The sequence below is a fragment of the Psittacula echo genome, assembly GCF_963264785.1.
Source record: "Psittacula echo genome assembly, chromosome: 6".
NCBI lineage: Eukaryota > Metazoa > Chordata > Aves > Psittaciformes > Psittacidae > Psittacula > Psittacula echo.
The window spans coordinates 13,884,897-13,901,963 of NC_137743.1; the positions used below are offsets into that span (position 1 = coordinate 13,884,897).

At 45.1% G+C, this 17,067-nt stretch overlaps 1 protein-coding gene across 2 annotated transcripts in view; it reads left to right on the forward strand.

Annotated features, from left to right (window-relative positions):
• The window catches only part of SH3PXD2A (SH3 and PX domains 2A), a gene marked incomplete at both ends in the record, with an annotated part of 250,002 nt that overhangs the window by 78,822 nt on the left and 154,113 nt on the right, over positions 1-17,067 (forward strand). The window lies entirely within an intron of this gene.

Consider the following 17,067-nt stretch of genomic DNA (forward strand, 5'->3'; position numbering starts at 1 on the left):
TACTCCATAATGCAATATAATTTCCTTTTAATACACATATTTTTAGTTTTCCTGCCTGTTCTTTGAAAAGGGAGAGTGCCTCCAGGTTGAAAATCAACTTAGATTTGAGCCAGGGTAGTGTGTTAGCAAGACGGCTAACAGGTCCTTGGCTTGTTTCCACTCCAGCTTATTTAAGACTTCGGTGATGCTGAGCTCCTGGTGAGCTGCTCTTCAGCAGCTCCTATTGTTTGAGAAAGCATTTTCTATTGTTTCTTTCTATTTTCTGCCTTGCTAGGAGAGCTATTGTGGAAAATTCATCTCCTGTCTCTCACAAGAGGAGAATGGATTTCCTGTCGGCTCCGGGCTTGAAGGGAAAGCAGGGGCTGCCGGGAGGAAGCGGCTGTTCCTCGCTGGGCAGCAGGGGGATTGATGATTCTGAGAGGAGCAGGCCTATTTTTTTCTTCAGGCTCCATGGAGATATTTTTAGGGTTTAAGTCTTTTCTGTTTGAAAGACGAAGTAATCAAGTGTGAGGTCAGAGGATGCCCTTAGGCTGCTTCCTATTGAAGAAGCTGCGAAAAAGGCAGCCGCCAGCAGCCGACGGCTTTCAGAGCTGCCCACAGAGGAAGGGGCTGTAATGAGTCCCGTGTAATGGAGTGCAGGGGGGCTTTTGGCTTTACATGCTGAGCTTGTATCGCAGGCGTCATCAGGTCTTCTGGAGGTCTTTGGTCATTAATAGGGCATGAGTCTAAAGGCCTGATTTCATTACATAAGGAAGAAAAAGGGGGAAAAAACTCCCAATGCTGGCATCTGCCCAAGTACCTGGTCCTTTTCCCTCTCTTTCAGTCTTCTGAGTCTTTTCTCAGTGTAAGATCCAAAATCCACTGGCTGGCAGCTGAGACAAGAGGCTGGAATAGGAAAAACCTATAGAACAGTGTTCTGGGGCTTATACCTGTTCTTCTCACAAAGGTCAAGAGCTGCTATTTTGCTCAACCAGAAACCACCTCTGGGCAGAAATCAGCATATGCAGAACATGACGTGCCTCTCATTAGACCATTTGATGAGAGTTTTGTAATGATCAACCCACAGTTTAAAGGGAAGACAAAGACTGGAAAGAAGGTTTGGTCTGGGTTTGCTTGAAGGCAGAGCTAATGGGGGTTATTTATTTTTGTTTCAGTGCTGGACACTAGAGCGGGAAGGCCGGGGCAGGTTTTCGGTGCAGTGTGGCTGCTCGGGCTCCTTGGGGAAATATGCAGACGGTTTTACTCAGAAATTAGTTGGATTTTGATTCTTGTTTTTAAAGGCAATAAATAAACACGATTATAGACTTGAAAAGCGGAGCTGCGCTGGGCCCACCGTTTCCTCCAGCAGCCGCTCCAGATGAGTGTGCCCTCTACTACTATAATTACTTTTTAAAAATAACCCTGCAAGTCTGTAATCTCAAGTGGGTGGTATGCAGCAAGTCTGAGAGCATTCTGCATTCAGCCCAGAGGCTGCGGAGAGGGTGGCTTTATATAAGGGTTTGCTTGTCTTCATTTCTGGGTTGAAATCTGACTTCTTCCCACAATTCATCCACAAATGGCCCATATAATGAAAGTGCTTTTTAACACGGGAGTCAAGCTTGCCAGGGACCCAGATGGCTTTGCAGCCCCACAGGCTCTAGATATTCCTTCTGGATGTTACTTCTCTGCCTGATCTGGTCTCTGTTGTATTCAGATTTAAGCTGCCTGAGCAATAGAGGAGAGCAGAGCCCAGCTGAGATTCACAGCTAAGTAATAGTCTAGACCTTTGCTTGAATCTGTTTTCAGCACACTTTGCCTTTTGGCTGGGCCAGCTGATTTATTTATGTACTCACATGCTTAAAATAGGTTGTGATTATTTTTTTCCTGTGGATTGGAAACAATGAACCTGGGAATTTGCTGCTCAATCACAAATCATTTCTCCTATTTTGTTTTATCTATCTATCTATCTATCTATCGGCTTTTAGTGGGCTGATGTTCTGAAGTGTAGTATGTTTGCAGACCTCCCTGCTCCACAATGCAGCTATTTTCAGGCTCTCATGAACACCTTTGTCCTTACTCATAAGGGAATCTTTATACTCAGGAGCAGAGTGAGAGAATACTGTGGGTAGGGTTTTGCCAAACTGAATCTATTTCCACTATAATGGAATAGCCCATGGCGTGTCTGCCCCCCTGTGTTTTGGGGGTTTTTTTTAGAGTTTTTGTCCTATTTAATGGGAAAGCTGAGGTGAAGAGAGGGAAATAACATGGGAATTAGAAAGAGGAAACCAAGGGTTGGTAGAAGAGGAAGAGAAAATAGGTCCTAGAAGTGGGAAATTCAATCCTCTTGAGCTTCTCCCATTCAGAGAGGTGCTAATACAGGCCCCAGGCTTGTACTCAGGGTGGAAGTAATTAATGTTTGCTCTCAAATTTCCTTGGGTCTGAAGTTAAGCACTTTCACCATGTCATTTTCTATCAGGGTTTTGCCACCTCTAAGTAAAGAGCAGAAAATTACATTCCTTCTGCTTTCACATCCTAAGCATTGTCACGTTCAGACTTGCACGTTTCTTCTCGTATTCAGGGCTCAGAACAGCATAGGGATGACACAGACTAAGCAAAACATATACAGTCTAGTTTGGCCCTTGATGGAGTTTTATTGGAGGTGTTCAGGCTGGTGGGCAGACTTCAGCTTTTCACTGAATGTGCTATTAGATGTGATTCCATCAAACTTCTAAGTCTTCTTCCAACTCTTCCCACTGAACACAGGATAGCTTGGGTACCCTCTCAGGCAAGCAGTAAAGCCATCAGACGGGAGTACAGGGTAAAGGCATTTGTGCCTATTCCCACTAGGCAGTGTCGTCACTGTTGGTCTATTTAAATCACTAGATGCGGAGAGCAGGAGGGAAATCATTCCTGTCTTAATCCCGTCTCCTACAAAACAGAGCAATGCAGAATTGTGTGTTTAGCAGATTTCCTTTTGGGAAGAGAAGTCTCCTATAGATAATAATCCTTTTAGCAACATCTCCAGTGAACAAGGCTTTGTCCAAAGAACAAAGAAGTCGTCGCAAGCTTGAAATCTGCCTGGATATCCTGAGCGCACTTGCGGCTGCGTGCAGGCAGGAAGCTGTGCTTGGATGTTTGCTCTGAAGTGACATAAACAGAGTGTTGGGTCTCCCGGGATCCTCATCTGACCGTGGACCAGGGAATAGGAGTTCCTCTAAGCTGCAGCAATGAGGACTACCATAATTGCGCAGCTCTGTGCTCACGTCCCTGACTGTGCCATCTCCCCTCTGGCCAAATCCATCCTCTGAAGATCCTGGGTGGATGGAGGTGCTGGCAGCAGAGATGAGCAGTGCAGCCACTGTAGACCCAGCACATGCGGGTGTTAAGCTGCCAGCCAGCAGGGAACTCATTTCCTGCACAATTATGAAAACAGCTGATCTGTGACATTTTAAGAAGGGGGAGAAAACACAGGGCAGGGGAAGGAAGGCCCCGGCTACGTAAATATTTACTTTTGCACAATGTCTCTAAGCTACCCCCTTCTCCCAGGGGCTGGGAGAAGAAGGTTGCTTGCTGCTGACTCTGGTAAGTGGTGACAGGGGATGGAAGTGCCACCAGTGGGTTGCCTGCAGCTGGAAGAAGCACACTCTCCACAAGCATAAGCTGCTCTGCTGGAGTGTGATACTGCCCTGCTTGCCCCTCTGCTCCCTGCTGCATCCCACAGTCAGGGATGTGCTGCTGGACCAAGCCAAGCTGATGAGGTACCCTTGCTAGTGAGGTATACCCCTCCTCCTTCCCAGAGGGCAGGCTTGGGAAGAGGGGTGAGGAAATGAAGGCACAAAGCTTTCAAGGGGACAGATGAGGTGTCAGGATCTGGGGACTGCAGCATTTCATGTGGTGGCACCACCACGTTGCATGCCCACTGCCAGCCAGAGCTGGAGCAGATGTGAGCCAGGTTTTGTGCAGGCACTTGCCATACCTGATTGAAAAAGGCCCTTGGACGCAGGTCGAAACAAGGCCCTCAGAGACAGTGAAAAGATTTTCTTTCGATCATAGCATTGTTCCCCCTGATATAATCCCAGTTTTCAATTTCTTTCCCTCACCATAGAGAAAAATGTTATTTTTCCCAGCCCTGTCAAAGACAGGGTGAATTGACATGCTCTGGTCTATAAATGCTGCTCAGTTGTCCTTTCATTAGCCCTCACCAGCTGGGGTGGCTGGTGCAGTGCCATGTAGATGCTGTGTACATATGACATGGTACCTGACTGTTGGGGCAGCTCTGAAGTCCCTCCCATGTGTACTCAGTGGGTGGCTGAGGGAAGGCTGTGGTGTGCTTTGCCTGAGGTCCAATTAGGCCGTGCTTGCAGCCAGGTTTGCACCATCCAGGCCATGTTTCTGCAGTACAGAGGTCCATGATGTGTCAATGCGGTGGGGTAGGTTGTATGTAAGGAGATGCAGTGGGTCCCAGTATTAGTGATACTGATTCACTGGTGGGTCTCAGTGTATTCTGATCTCCCGGTGGTGTCTATGAAACCAGAAGAGTTGGAATAAGTGGAATTCAGAGATTTGTTGCATGCGAATGGTTGATGTGGTGTCAGAGGTACCTCCAGAGTGTTCCTCTCTACCCTTTTCATCAAGGAAATACTGGCTAAGCTCACTCCCTACAACATGCACCATCACTCCGTGAATAAACACAAGGGATTTGTGTTGTGGGTTAATTCTGCTGCTGGAAATCAAACCCCATCTGTGGTCAGTTGGCATCTTTTTTTCTTGGAAAGGGACCAAGGTTAAGAAGACAAGGAAGGCAGGTTAGTTAAAATATGTCAAAGGCTCTTGGGTGTAAGTAAAATCTATAAATAAAAGCCTTTTAACTTGGAAAAGAACTTTAGAATGATATGATCAGGTTCAATTTAGTCCAAATATTGCTTTATGCCATTAAGCTGTTATCAAGTTTTGGTTCAATTGCAATAGTTTTATGGCTTCGGTGCAGTGGGAACAGTTGCAGCCTTTATGCAAGTAAAGCACTTCCCCTGAAACGTTTGCAGTGAAGACTGCTGTATTGTACAGGAATCTGGGAGTGAAACTGCCTGGAAACCAATAGCTGGGAAGGTAACCTTCTCTAGCTCTTTTCTTCATTCCAGAGTAACTACACAATCTAAGGACTTATATTGTGAGCAATAAGGGGATTTAAATGAGGTTTACTTTTGCATCCTTGTTAACGAATCCTCAAACTTAGTAATAGAAGCCGAACATTTTTACTTATTTCCTCTTAAGCTGCAAGCATGTCTGATTCAGCAGTGCCTTGAGATGATTTGTCAGGATGAGAAGTCACATCCCTCTTCCTCTTGGGATTAATAGGGAACTACAATAATCCTGTACCCATAATATTACTTCAGTTGAGTTTGCATAATTGCCTGGAAATGGTTATACTCGATGCAATACTTCGTAATGATGATGTTTGATGCTTTGAAGTTAGGTTAATTCGTGTCATAGTGTCAGATCTGCACAAATAATAAAACAGTTCCATGCACACACAGAGGTTTTCTTAACTAGCCCTCGTTTTCTGACCTAAGTGTTTGTTTAGGAGGGAGTGGATTTTAATGCTGTTTCTGCAGCACCAGCACAGCCAGAAAAGTCTCATCTCACATTTGGTGTGTTTACATGTCAGTGTGGCTGTGGGTTGGGGAAGGTCCTGGTGTTTCTAAGGAGTCTTGCTGTGTGCATGCCTGTGCTCAAAGCTCTGCTGCAGAGCACGAGTAATTCCACCAGAATCACTGTAGCTGACCCTCTGTGAGCCAAGGTTTTCCACACGCATCTGGACCCTTATTCCTGGCTTACATTAGAGAAAGTGAGAGAAATCAGGCCCCTGTAATTACTTACAAGCTGTGAGCTGAGCACATATGTAAATATTTTCAGGGTCACAACTTAGCTCTTTATTTTTAATAGACTTTGTTATTAGCAATCGGTTTTGAAGAGATTGAAAATCCCACCCGTAAGTTTCTGTATTGTCAAGCCTGCTCAGTCTTGACCTCTGCTCCTGGTGGTATCATTGGATTTACTGTTGACTTCAGCAGGAGCAGTCTCAGCGGGTCTGAGGGCTTTTGAAAACCCTTTTGCTGTGTTTTTCTATATAAAGCCCATCACTGTAGCTGCCAGATTATATGACACTAGGGTTTAAAATGACTTAAGAATGAAGTCAAACTGATAAGAAGGCTGAGATGTAATAAAGCAAAGCAAAGTAAATTTGGTTTTTTTTCTAAGACAAAGTGACTTTCACAAGGTTTTCATTTTCTCTCGCCCAAGTGGAAAAACAACTGAGTTTGGTTCATTCTGTGTGTGCATGCTATGTATGTGTCAGTGCTGCTCCTGTGGGATACCAGAGATGACATCCTGCACCTAGCACCATGTGTGGGCTTACCCTGGGTGTGTGGGAGCAGGTGAGGGGGGCTGGAGCCCACTTAGGGAGCTCAGATTCAGTTTCTCTCTGTCCCCCAACCATACTGTGCTATCTTGGGTATCACCAGTTAAGCCCATGTTTAGTCAGTAGTTGTGCCCAAGACTTGTCCCTAGTTTTCCCACTGCCAGAGGTGCTTTACAAGTAAGAAAGAGAAGATCTGGGGACTCAGGTGGGATATAAATGGTCCAGGTCTACACCCAGACTTTCTGCACTTCTTTTATTGGGGAAAAAGCGAGACAAACTTGAATTGCCATATCTCTCTGTGACATTAAAAGAATAAATCCATAAACGTTGTGTATCACTCAAATACTGCAGCATTAAAGTCCTTCTGTAATTACCTATGCCTGATTGGTGCCTTTATTGCTGTGCTTAAAGACTCCATGCTCACATCTGTTTGCAGATGTCCTCTGAAGCGGGGTGGTCTCTTGCTGTAACACTGATGATAAATACTTAGCTCTTATGGATTACATTATTCCTCACAAGTTGTTCTCTGTTTCACTGGAGGTCAGCTATACTCATCATCTGTTAGGATTTTTTCCCCTGGGCCCCACTTTGTTTTTGGTAATTAAACCAGATCTTCTGTGCCATGGTGTCAGCAGATAGGAGTGTTCCTCCAGGCAGCCGTGAAGACAAAAATGCGCAGGAAAGGGTGTTGCATCTCTCTGTGGCTTTCTGCTATTCTTCTCCCATTGTCAGCTCCCTGCGCACGATGCTCACTCCATGAGGTGGTTGTCTCCTCTCCATGCAGTGCATCCCTTGATTCACCTCCCCTTGAAAAGAGAGTCCAGATGTTATAATCCTCTGGTAAGCCCTAAAACTGGCAGGTTTTTTGTGTTTGTTTGCCTCTTTCTGTTTTATTTTCATAAGCCTATAGACTGACTTTATTTCTCTTAAAGGTTTCTAGGCTGGGAGACTGCTATTCATCCACTTTTAATTAAAGCAATATAGGGAATTAGGCCTTTCACAGAGGTGGTGTGATGGCTGTGAGTGTTTTTGTTAGTTTTCCTCCCTTCTGAGCAAATGCTTGGAAGTGTGAGTTGCAGCTTAAGCTTTTTAATTACAGGGGAGTAAAATTACTACATTATGGTGAAGTGGTTTCTTTGCAAAGGATAAACTGTTTCTTGGCTGCTGCTGTGTGCAGTTGCATAACTAAGAGAGGATGTCATCCTCAGAGGACAGGAGGGTGGTGGATGCAAGGAGGGAATGTGAATTTGAGCATCAAAGGGCTGAGGCGGTTGGTGGGGCAGTGCGGGGTGATCTCCGGCTTTTGCAGTACAGTGTGAAGCAGGGGAGATGGTGGGAGCCCAGTCCTTCCTCCTGGCAGTGTCCAGCTGTTTCCCACAAGAGTCTGGTTTAGATCAGGCTGCCCAAGGCATAGTTTCTCTTGATGTTGGTACCATGCTGAAAGAGCATTGGGTTGAGTGTGATCAGGGAGAGCAAAGTACTGCTCTGCCCAGGCGATTTACGGTCTCTCCCATTTTGTCCTACTTCAAAGCATTGCTCTGGGACTCATAAAACACAGCCTCATGCAAACAAGAAGCTGGTGTAGACAGGGTGTAGGAACCTCCCATTTGCATGTGGGGATCACAGACTGGACTTTTTCTGGATCTTGGGGAAAGCAGTGAAAGCCTCCTTCCCAAGAATGTGAAGGATCTCGAGAGCAGGTCTCAGGCTGACCCAGGGAAGCAGCTGGCTTTTCCGCCTGGAGTGTTCACATTATTTCAGGATAGTTTTACAGCGTGAAAGGCTCCAGCAGGAAATTTTCAGAAGAGCTCAAGTGTCATCTGACCCCGGCTCCTGTTTTCTGAAGTGCTGGTGTGTCCCTGGTGTGTGTTTGTTGTGTGTTTGGAAATTTGACTTCTGTTTCAAACTGGTTAGCTATTTCAACACAATGGAAGGAAAGCTATTAGCCTCAGTGTCAAGAGCATCAGTATGCTTGCAGGAAAACCTGTATTTACCCGTAGGTCCTTGGGGAGAGGGGATAATCCTCTTCAGTCTCATTAACTGCTGCCTCTTCCTTCTGTCCTTCTTGCACGTAGCTTATTTCCGGCACAAGGACACAACTTCTCCTGGCTTCCTCAGCCCCAGGAGCCATGTACAGGTTTTTGTAGTGCTGTGGAGTAGCCAACATGGGTGTTCGTGTCCCATTCTGAAGTCCTTTAAGTGCATCTCAATGACAGCACGTTGTGAAGGGACTGTCCCCTCCACACTCTTTTCTTCACTCATCTGTAGCCTGAACCAGTTTGTTGTCCCCCATAGGCTCACTGGTGCTGCATGTGTTTTTAATCCTGTGGCGTAGCCAGGCTGGTTTCTCACTAGCAGCAACGAGACATCGTCTCTGATGTCACTCAGTTTGGTTCTGATCTGTGCTAGTCCCAGGGCCAGACTCTACTTTCATAAATGGCTTCATTTGGAAACGTGTGCTTCCCTTTCTGCAGCGTTTCCCTATTGCAAGAATTTTTCTTGTCACTGTTTGCGATGCCTGGGGTTCCTCGGGGGCTCTGGGTTTCTTCTGTGGTTTGTTACTAATGCAGGTTTCCTGGGGGTTATGAGATGATCTAAAGCAACCTGACTTGTTGAGCTGACTTAGAAGTGGCCCTCCTGAATCACTGCCCGGCAGCTGAGCTGTCTGGAGAGTTGACCGCAGGGGATTGATCTGCTTGTCATTAAAACCAAACTGACCTGCATGCCTTCAGAAACATCAGAAATAAGTTAGATTCTTTGTTTTGTGAGTGTTTCCAAAAAGGTTATTTCCCTTTTGTCCTCTTTTGCCCTTCCCTTGTGCCCTCTTAGTGTGAGTTAAAATAAATAATGTGGAAAAGTGTCATCCAAAGAAAAATTAAACCCAACAAACAAACAACCAAACAACCCTCCTCCCAAACCCACCATCTGCTGAACCACAAAAGAAACATCTGCGAAAAAGACTCATCTAGTACTTGTCCTGGGTAAACAACATGAAAAAGAAGGTCCTTGAAGCCAGATTTGTGTATTGACTCAGAGTGATTTTAATTATCTGCTTGAGATTCAGATGGCTGTTCTTTCAGAGAAGGGAAAATAAGAAGATTGGAAAGTGCATATTAGAAGATGATGAAGATGTGTGTGTAAGCTGAGGCTTCACACAGCACCAGTGAATGAAAAAGTCCTTTTAATTCCCCTACACTCTGGATGAGGTCTTTAACAAGTTATGAGGCTCGTTGCTCATGGTCCTTTGCCCCCTGTTGGTCTTCTCCTCACTGTGTCTCTTCCTTATCATGTCAGGTTCACCACAGAGAGCAAAGTCATTGCAACTGGCCATTACTTCAGTGTGTGCTAAGGTAGATTTACTGTAATCATGGGCTCCGACTAGGTGAAAGGGGGAAACACAGTCGTTAATCAGATCTAAACTTTTGTTCATGTCCTAAATACACTGAATGTGCATCCTCCTTGTTCTATAGTGCACTGGAGAGGTGATTTTGGATTTGGACTGCCTGAGGAGATGAGGAATCTCCATCTTTGGAAGTCAATAACTACAGGTTAAACAGACTTCTTCAGCAGTGCCATAGGTAGAGTTGTGCCATGAATCAGGGTAATGGATTTGCTGGTCTGTTGAGCTTCCTTTCAGTGCTGCATTTATGTGATTTGGCTATTTGGAGCTATACTATGAAAAGGTTGTGATGAAGATTAGTTGGACGTGAAGGGTCAGTAGTTTGTGGTTGTAAAATCTTGACCTCAAAAAGAAGAATCTTAGTCTACCCAGTAGTAGAAACTTCTCAAGAGCTGATGTTTTCCTAAACTACTCCAGGTTTTTAATCCAAACCCCATGATTTCTGGACAACACCCCTCTGATTTGTAAGTGGCACAAACATAATTCTTGACAGCACAACACCAGTCCCTCAGTTGAATGTGCTCTTTGAAGTGTACACGTATGAATATTGCATTCAGAAGGTCTCATGTCACAGAGCAATCATTGTAGCAGTTGCAAGAAATACTTTTTATTTCCTCCTCTGTCTGTAAGGGAGAGCCCAGTCTTTCAAATCCATTTGCAACAACATAGTTTTATGTAACACAGTAGATAATACTGTCTTGTGCATCTTGCAGAGGAGTGCAGTGGAAAGCTCTGCTGCATGGTGTGGGCTGTTGGATGCCTGAGGAATTTCTCTCCTGGGTTCCACTGGTCCTGCTACCTTTCTCTCCCCATCCCTTCATACACAGGACTTTCCCAGTGGCTGAATAGTACCCAGCGTTGCTGTGACAAGTGCAGCATTACCAAGCTGCTGCACAGTCAGCCTTTAATGCTGTGTATTTCAGCCCGACAGTTTTGAGGTATGACCTGGATTTTGTTTTGCACAGGTGCCCTCTGTTAATTCAGGCACCTTTCTGCTACGTATTAACCTGTTCAAAAGTCACAGTGTAACCGAGCATTTTGATTGTGAGCAAATTAATCTCAGGGACTGTCTTGTGTTTGAACAGTGTCTGGTACGGTGAGTTTCTGCTCTGGGAATAGAAGTGTATTGGAAAACATCATCAGGTTCCTTGTAGAAGGACCACTCCTCTCCAGCCATCTCCCCCTGCCCTCACACCGCTGGTTGGGAAGTGGCATTTGCACTGTGCTGTGAGAAGGGACCCACTCTTTCTTACCCTGCCCAGGGAAAAAGTGAGGGCTCTTTCTGCTCAAATCAGCACAGAAAAATATTGTGTGGGGTGAGGCTGAATTCCATCCAAACATAAATAGAGTAGCATGCCCCAGAATATCTTTTCAGTCTAAATCTTGCTCAGCAGTTGAATGTCCCAAGTACCAATAAAGTCACTGACTAATGAACATTACTCAGTTCCTTTGGGTGCTTGGCTAGGGGCACTCATAGTTTCCAGTCATACGATTACTCCTTTTTACTTTAAGCCATCCTGTTTTCCTTTAGTCTTTCAGCCTTAAAGAAACATTGAGCAACTCTGTGTTCTGCTTCTTAATGGCAAAATCAAGGGATCTCAGAGACGCAGATCTTTCTGGCCTCCTTTCCTGCTACCTGGAAATGCCTTCTTTATCTTTGGTGCCAGCTGAAGTGTTAGTGTTCTAGTTTATTTTCCCTCGCCCTTTCTGAGTCTCTTTCTTGCCCCTTTTCCACTGGAACTGGGAACAAAATTGGGATTTTCTGAGAACTGTGTCTCTGAGATATGCAGTGGGGATGAATCAGCACTGGGACATTCGCTCTGCACACTGGATATTTGATGTAGAGAGAAGAAGGGATTAAAGTCTGCACCTGAACTGACATTTGGCAAATTATCTCAGTAAATCCTTAGGGAAGGTTAGCCCCAGTTTCTGGACAGTTCATTCTTGAGTGCTTGTGGAAAAACAGCCAGTCTCCAGATGACTCATTAGCCTGGTACATGGGGAGCCTTCAATTCTATTCTTTGTGGTCTCTTACCTGGAGGAATATAAATGCCTGCACTGTGCATCTGAATGAGACCTCTGAGTCCTTGAGCAGTCATTGATACCTTGGCATGTGTCATTCACAACTGCAGCATGGTCCCAGTGCTTAGTGACCTTCAGCATCCTGCCACATCTCCAGAACTCATGCCTCGTGGTGTGTCTTTGAATGAGCAATGGCTCTGCTGAGAGGTCTTGCACCCCTGTACCAAGTGAAGATGCTGGTGATACGATTTCAAGTACACAAACATTGCCTTAGCTAAATTCACTCCTGTTGTACCCCCAAGATACAGGTACACATCAAGGGGAGGCCCATGAATGTTTTAGGTGGTTGTGTGACCCAGGAACTTGTTTCACACCTTCACATCAGTACGTGGGTCTTGGAAATGGTGGTTGAGCTGTGCTGCCAAGGACAGTCCTGAGCAAAGCCAGATCAGCTCTTTAACCTGGCCTAGCTTTGGGTAATCTGTGCAGGTCCTCTGGTGGGGAGAGATGTGTGGCCTACTTCCTAAATCTGACCTGAGTATTTCTTTTTCATAAAGTAACACCAAAGGATGCTCAGACTATACAGAAGCTGCAATTAAAATTTACTGGGTGGCGGAGCCTGCAATAATCTACAATATCTGACAGATGCCACAATCCAATTTGGTGGCTCTGCTATGCTGACATTTTTGACTTATTCCATTGTGGGCATTGCATAAAAGTATCACCCATCAGTGAAATATCTCCATCTTTGGAGTCTAACACAGTGAATTTTGGCCAGCAACACTACACCTCAGATTATGAGTAGGGATAAAGAAGAATCCCACACCCAATTGACCATGGCAAATCCAATTCAAACTGCAAAGGGATATTTTTCCTCCCATTAGGCAGAATGTGATTAATTTCCCATGTGGAAAATTGTTCAGGACAGACATGCTCGTAAATTATGGCATGAGAGATCCTATTACTACAAGCTCCATCAAAACCTACTGTGCCTCCTGAAATAGCAATAAGAAGATAATTATATTAACAGCCTTTCTTGGTATTTGATGTATGACTGACATAGGCTGTAAGCTTATTTTCAACCAGATTGGAGCCTTCATTTAAGGGTGGATGCTTTGTCATTTGTGGACATTAACATTAATCCTTGGTTTCTGACAATTAAAAGTGTTAGGGGAATGTTTCTAAAATAGGGGATTGAAAGCCAGTAGGTGCAAATGAGCCCAAACGATGCATCCTCTGGGGATGAGGACTTGAAAACTTATTAACCAAAAAGAAACATGGTTCTACCAGCAAGGATTCTTGAAGGATCTGTTCTGAAATCTGTGCTGTTCAACCCAGGATCTGCCAAGGAGGGTGTTAGTGATATAATTAGCTTAGCTGATCACAAAATTGGCTTAGGATACTCAAATATGGAGCTGACTGGGATCTTCATGTTATTGATGGTAAGAAGGCAGTTTGGTGTTGGAAAGCACAAAGCATTGCTGGGGGGTAGGGGGAAGGACCACTGCAATCTAGAAAGGAGATTTCAGTAAAGATTCTAAGGAGGTTTCTGTTCAACAGTAAGCAGCAGTCAGAAAGCCAAAGGTGGTGTTAAAAAGAATTAGGCAAAGAACAGGGAACAAAACCCAGAGCTTCAGCTGTGAAAATCCTACTATTTCCCCATGTAGCAAACACAGTGTGCAGGTCTGGTTGTGGTGGCCTCTCAGAAAGGGAATGTAATAAACTCAGGTGCTGAGGAGGGTGACAGAGAGGATTAGAGGTGAATTTGGCTTCTGTATGAAGGGAATAGATAGTTTAAAAGCCTTCTGTCTGGAACAAAGGTGATGATTGGGATGATGGGATAAGAGAAGAAGTTTGTGAAACCTCAGTGAATTTGAGTGAGGAGGACATGATTATTTAATTTCTCTGAATGCAAAAAACAGGTGCAGGCTGTAAAATTCGGGAGGTGAGCTTAAGGTGAACAAAAGGAAGTATGTCATCACATGTTGTGTGATTAAATTATGACATTAATTTGCAGAGAACTCTGTAGGATCCACAGTGGGTTTGAAAATGCAGTTTCTAGAGGAGTTCCTGTAGGATGGAGCCAGCACTGTCTGCTAAAAGCTATTTTCTAGTTCTGGAAAAGTCTAACCACTGATGTGCAGGAATGGGGAGTGTGTATCAGGGAAAGGATCGATTACACATGTCCTGTTCTTGAATTTCTTGCCTACCTTATACTTTCCACTCTTCTACACAAGGGAGCTGGACTACAGGGATCTTTGACCTAACCAAAGGTGACACTCTTACATTCCTGCAACAAAGTGGACTAAATCTGTCCCCTTTTAGTGTTATAACTACCACTGAAGTTGCATTCTTGAACTGGAGCAGCTAAACTCATAGATGGTGATCCTCCATCTAGAATTGGTGGAGGTGATGTCTGTCCATTCTTGACCTTCTACTTGGAGACCACAAGTCTGCAGGCTGGACCACCTCAAAGGGGTTATCTGAGGTACCCAATAGTGGGACTTTGTACCTCTGGCCAGCCCTTCGTAGCGCTGCACACCATGACACAAAGGCAAACAGCTTTTGGGGAGCTGCCATTCCTGTGTGGTGGCACAGGGAGAGAAAGACCAGTTTGTTTAGTGGGGTGGATTTTGTTAGCAGCCAGTCCCGTTTGGCGGCTCAGTGTCTCCGTGGCTTCAAATGCAATTAATCAGGGCCCGAAAGGGTAATTATCAGCTCACATTCCTAATTCAGATTTCTGTGCCTATTCATGTTACTGTTTTTTCTTTAATTTAGCAATAAAGTTGGGGTTATTTTCATGTTTTTATGCTGCTGGCCCAGCCATCCTTATTAAAAATAAAAAATAACAAAACATTAGTTTCCAGTCCACATTTTTTTTTCTTCTCCCTGGGAAATGAAAAGGCCATATTAACTGTGAAAGGGAAACGAAAGCGTGCATGGTCCTAGGATTCTGCTGTCACCTTGGCTAAATGCACTTTTCCTTTCATGGGGTGGGTAATTGCTTAGAACGTTAATCCCTGAAAGAAGCTTTTTATTTTGCAGTGGGTGAAGCTGTTGACATCTGACAGTGTTGTTTCCTCCTTTGATCAGACATTGGCACCTTTCTGAACCCAAGAGAAGGTGGGCCTGGAAAGCTGGGGATGCTTAGCACCCTCCACCCTGAGCTCCAGGGCAGCAGCTCTGTCCTTTGGGATGCTCTTGCACCCTTAATGCCGCACTCATTTCCACACTGAGGAACCAAGAGAAGCTTTTCAGGGAGATTATCCTCAGCTGTCTTCTGGCATCAGCAGGCACTGCTGGTGCCAAATCACATGTGAATGTAGCTTGGATTAAGTGGCCTGAGCTGGAAATGGCTGAAGCGCTCACACATGAAGGAGCTGGGTGCGAAGGAGGCTGCTTATCTCATAAGTAATTATAAAGTCATTTCCCTGCTTCTGTGCATCAGCTGAGCTGTGGTAACTGCTGGTGTGAGTGCTCTTAGTTGTGCAGACAAGGTGGAGCAATATGAGTGAGCTTTGCTGTCCCTGGGAGACCAAGTGACTGAACACTGGCTCATGTTGGTGCAGGCTACTTGTGCCCATGTGGATCACCGTGTCCAAAGGAGTGGATTAGCCATGCATCCATCAGCTCAGAAGAGGCAGTAGAGATGGCTTCACAGTCAAGAGTTAATGAAGAGGTGCTGCTGGGTGGCCTGGCCACAGACATGACCCAAAGGCTGTTTCATTAGGTGATGCAGTGTGGTGGATTGAGCTTGGCTGGATGCCTGGTGTCCACCAAGCTGCTATCACTCCCCTCCTCAGCAGGACAGGGAGAGAGAAAATAAGATGACAAAAAATGTTATGGGTTAAAGTAAAGGCAGTTTAATAAAAGCAGAGGTTGCACATGGAAGCAAAGGAAAAGAAAGTAGTTATTCTCTACTTTCCATCAGCAGAAGATGCCTGGCCACTTCCTGAGAATCAGAGCTTCAGTACACATAGCTGTTGCTCTGGAAGAGAAATCCTGTAAATAACAAATGTCCCCCTTCCTCATTCTTTCTCTTAGCTTTCATTGCTGAGCAGATGTCATATAGTATGGAATATCCCTTTGGTCAGTTTAGGTCAGCTGTCCTGGCTGTGTCCCCTCCCAAGATCTTGCCCACCCCCACCCCCAGATGAGAAGAAAATGTTGGAGAGTTGATGCAGTAAAGCACTGCTCAGCAGAAGCCAAAACGCTGGTGTGTTACCACCACCTTTCTAGCTACCAATACGAAGTACAGCACTATGAGGGCTGCTATGGGGAAAATTAACTCCATCTCAGCCAGACCCAATACGTGTGGCCAGATCACATATTCCAGCTGTATTATTGCACTGCAGGCAAAAAGGAGTCAGGGGAAGGGGTCCAGGTCTGGCTTTGGAGTCAGTGCAGGGAGGTGCAAACATGACAACACTGATCAGACCCCTAACAAGCTGGAAATAAAAGTACCATCTCTCTTTTCCTGTAACACACAGAAATCAGTATTCTCTGTCTTAAAGCACATGCTCATGTGCTAGCTTATCAGGGATCAGAGCAGGCAGAGAGAAAATCCCTACCAAAGACTGTCATTAATGACACAAAAAGGTAAGACCTACTAAAACGGCCTGTCTGGAACCAGAGAATGATGCCTGTGGTTTCAGATGGTGTAGAGATGTCTTGTCCTGCAGAGGAGTTTCCTGACTCACAGCCTGGCCAGCTTCAGTCTGATGGTTGTTCAACCGCTTCTTTTGTGCTTATCATCTACTGACAATTTAGCTTAGTGAGAGGTTTTGCTTGGAGGACTCCAGGAGAGCACTTCCATTTGGAAAAAGAGAACAGTGCTCTGTTTTGCAAAGCACAGGGAAATCTGAATACTGCTCTCTGAAACCCTAGCTGATGAGTTCCAGCCTCTGACAAGCACAGACACCCAGTTATGTTTGCCACCACCCTGTTTGCTCAATTTTTGTGTTTATTGGTGCCTTCCAAATACTGCTCTGAGGAGCAGTGTCCCTGCCAACCCGACTGCTGAATTTCACCTCCTGTAATGTGGGACCTGTGAACCTGGCAGACCTAATTAAGATCTCCCACAAGAGAGAGTTTTGCCTCATTTGTGGCAGAAATTGACCATTTGTTTTTGATTAGAATAAATGTTTGAAAAGAGAGATTTTCTGGCCCCAGATGCCAAGGTAGATGTATTTTCATTCTGCATGTGATCTACAGAGCAATCTAGGGACTGGCTTTATTGCTTTCATTA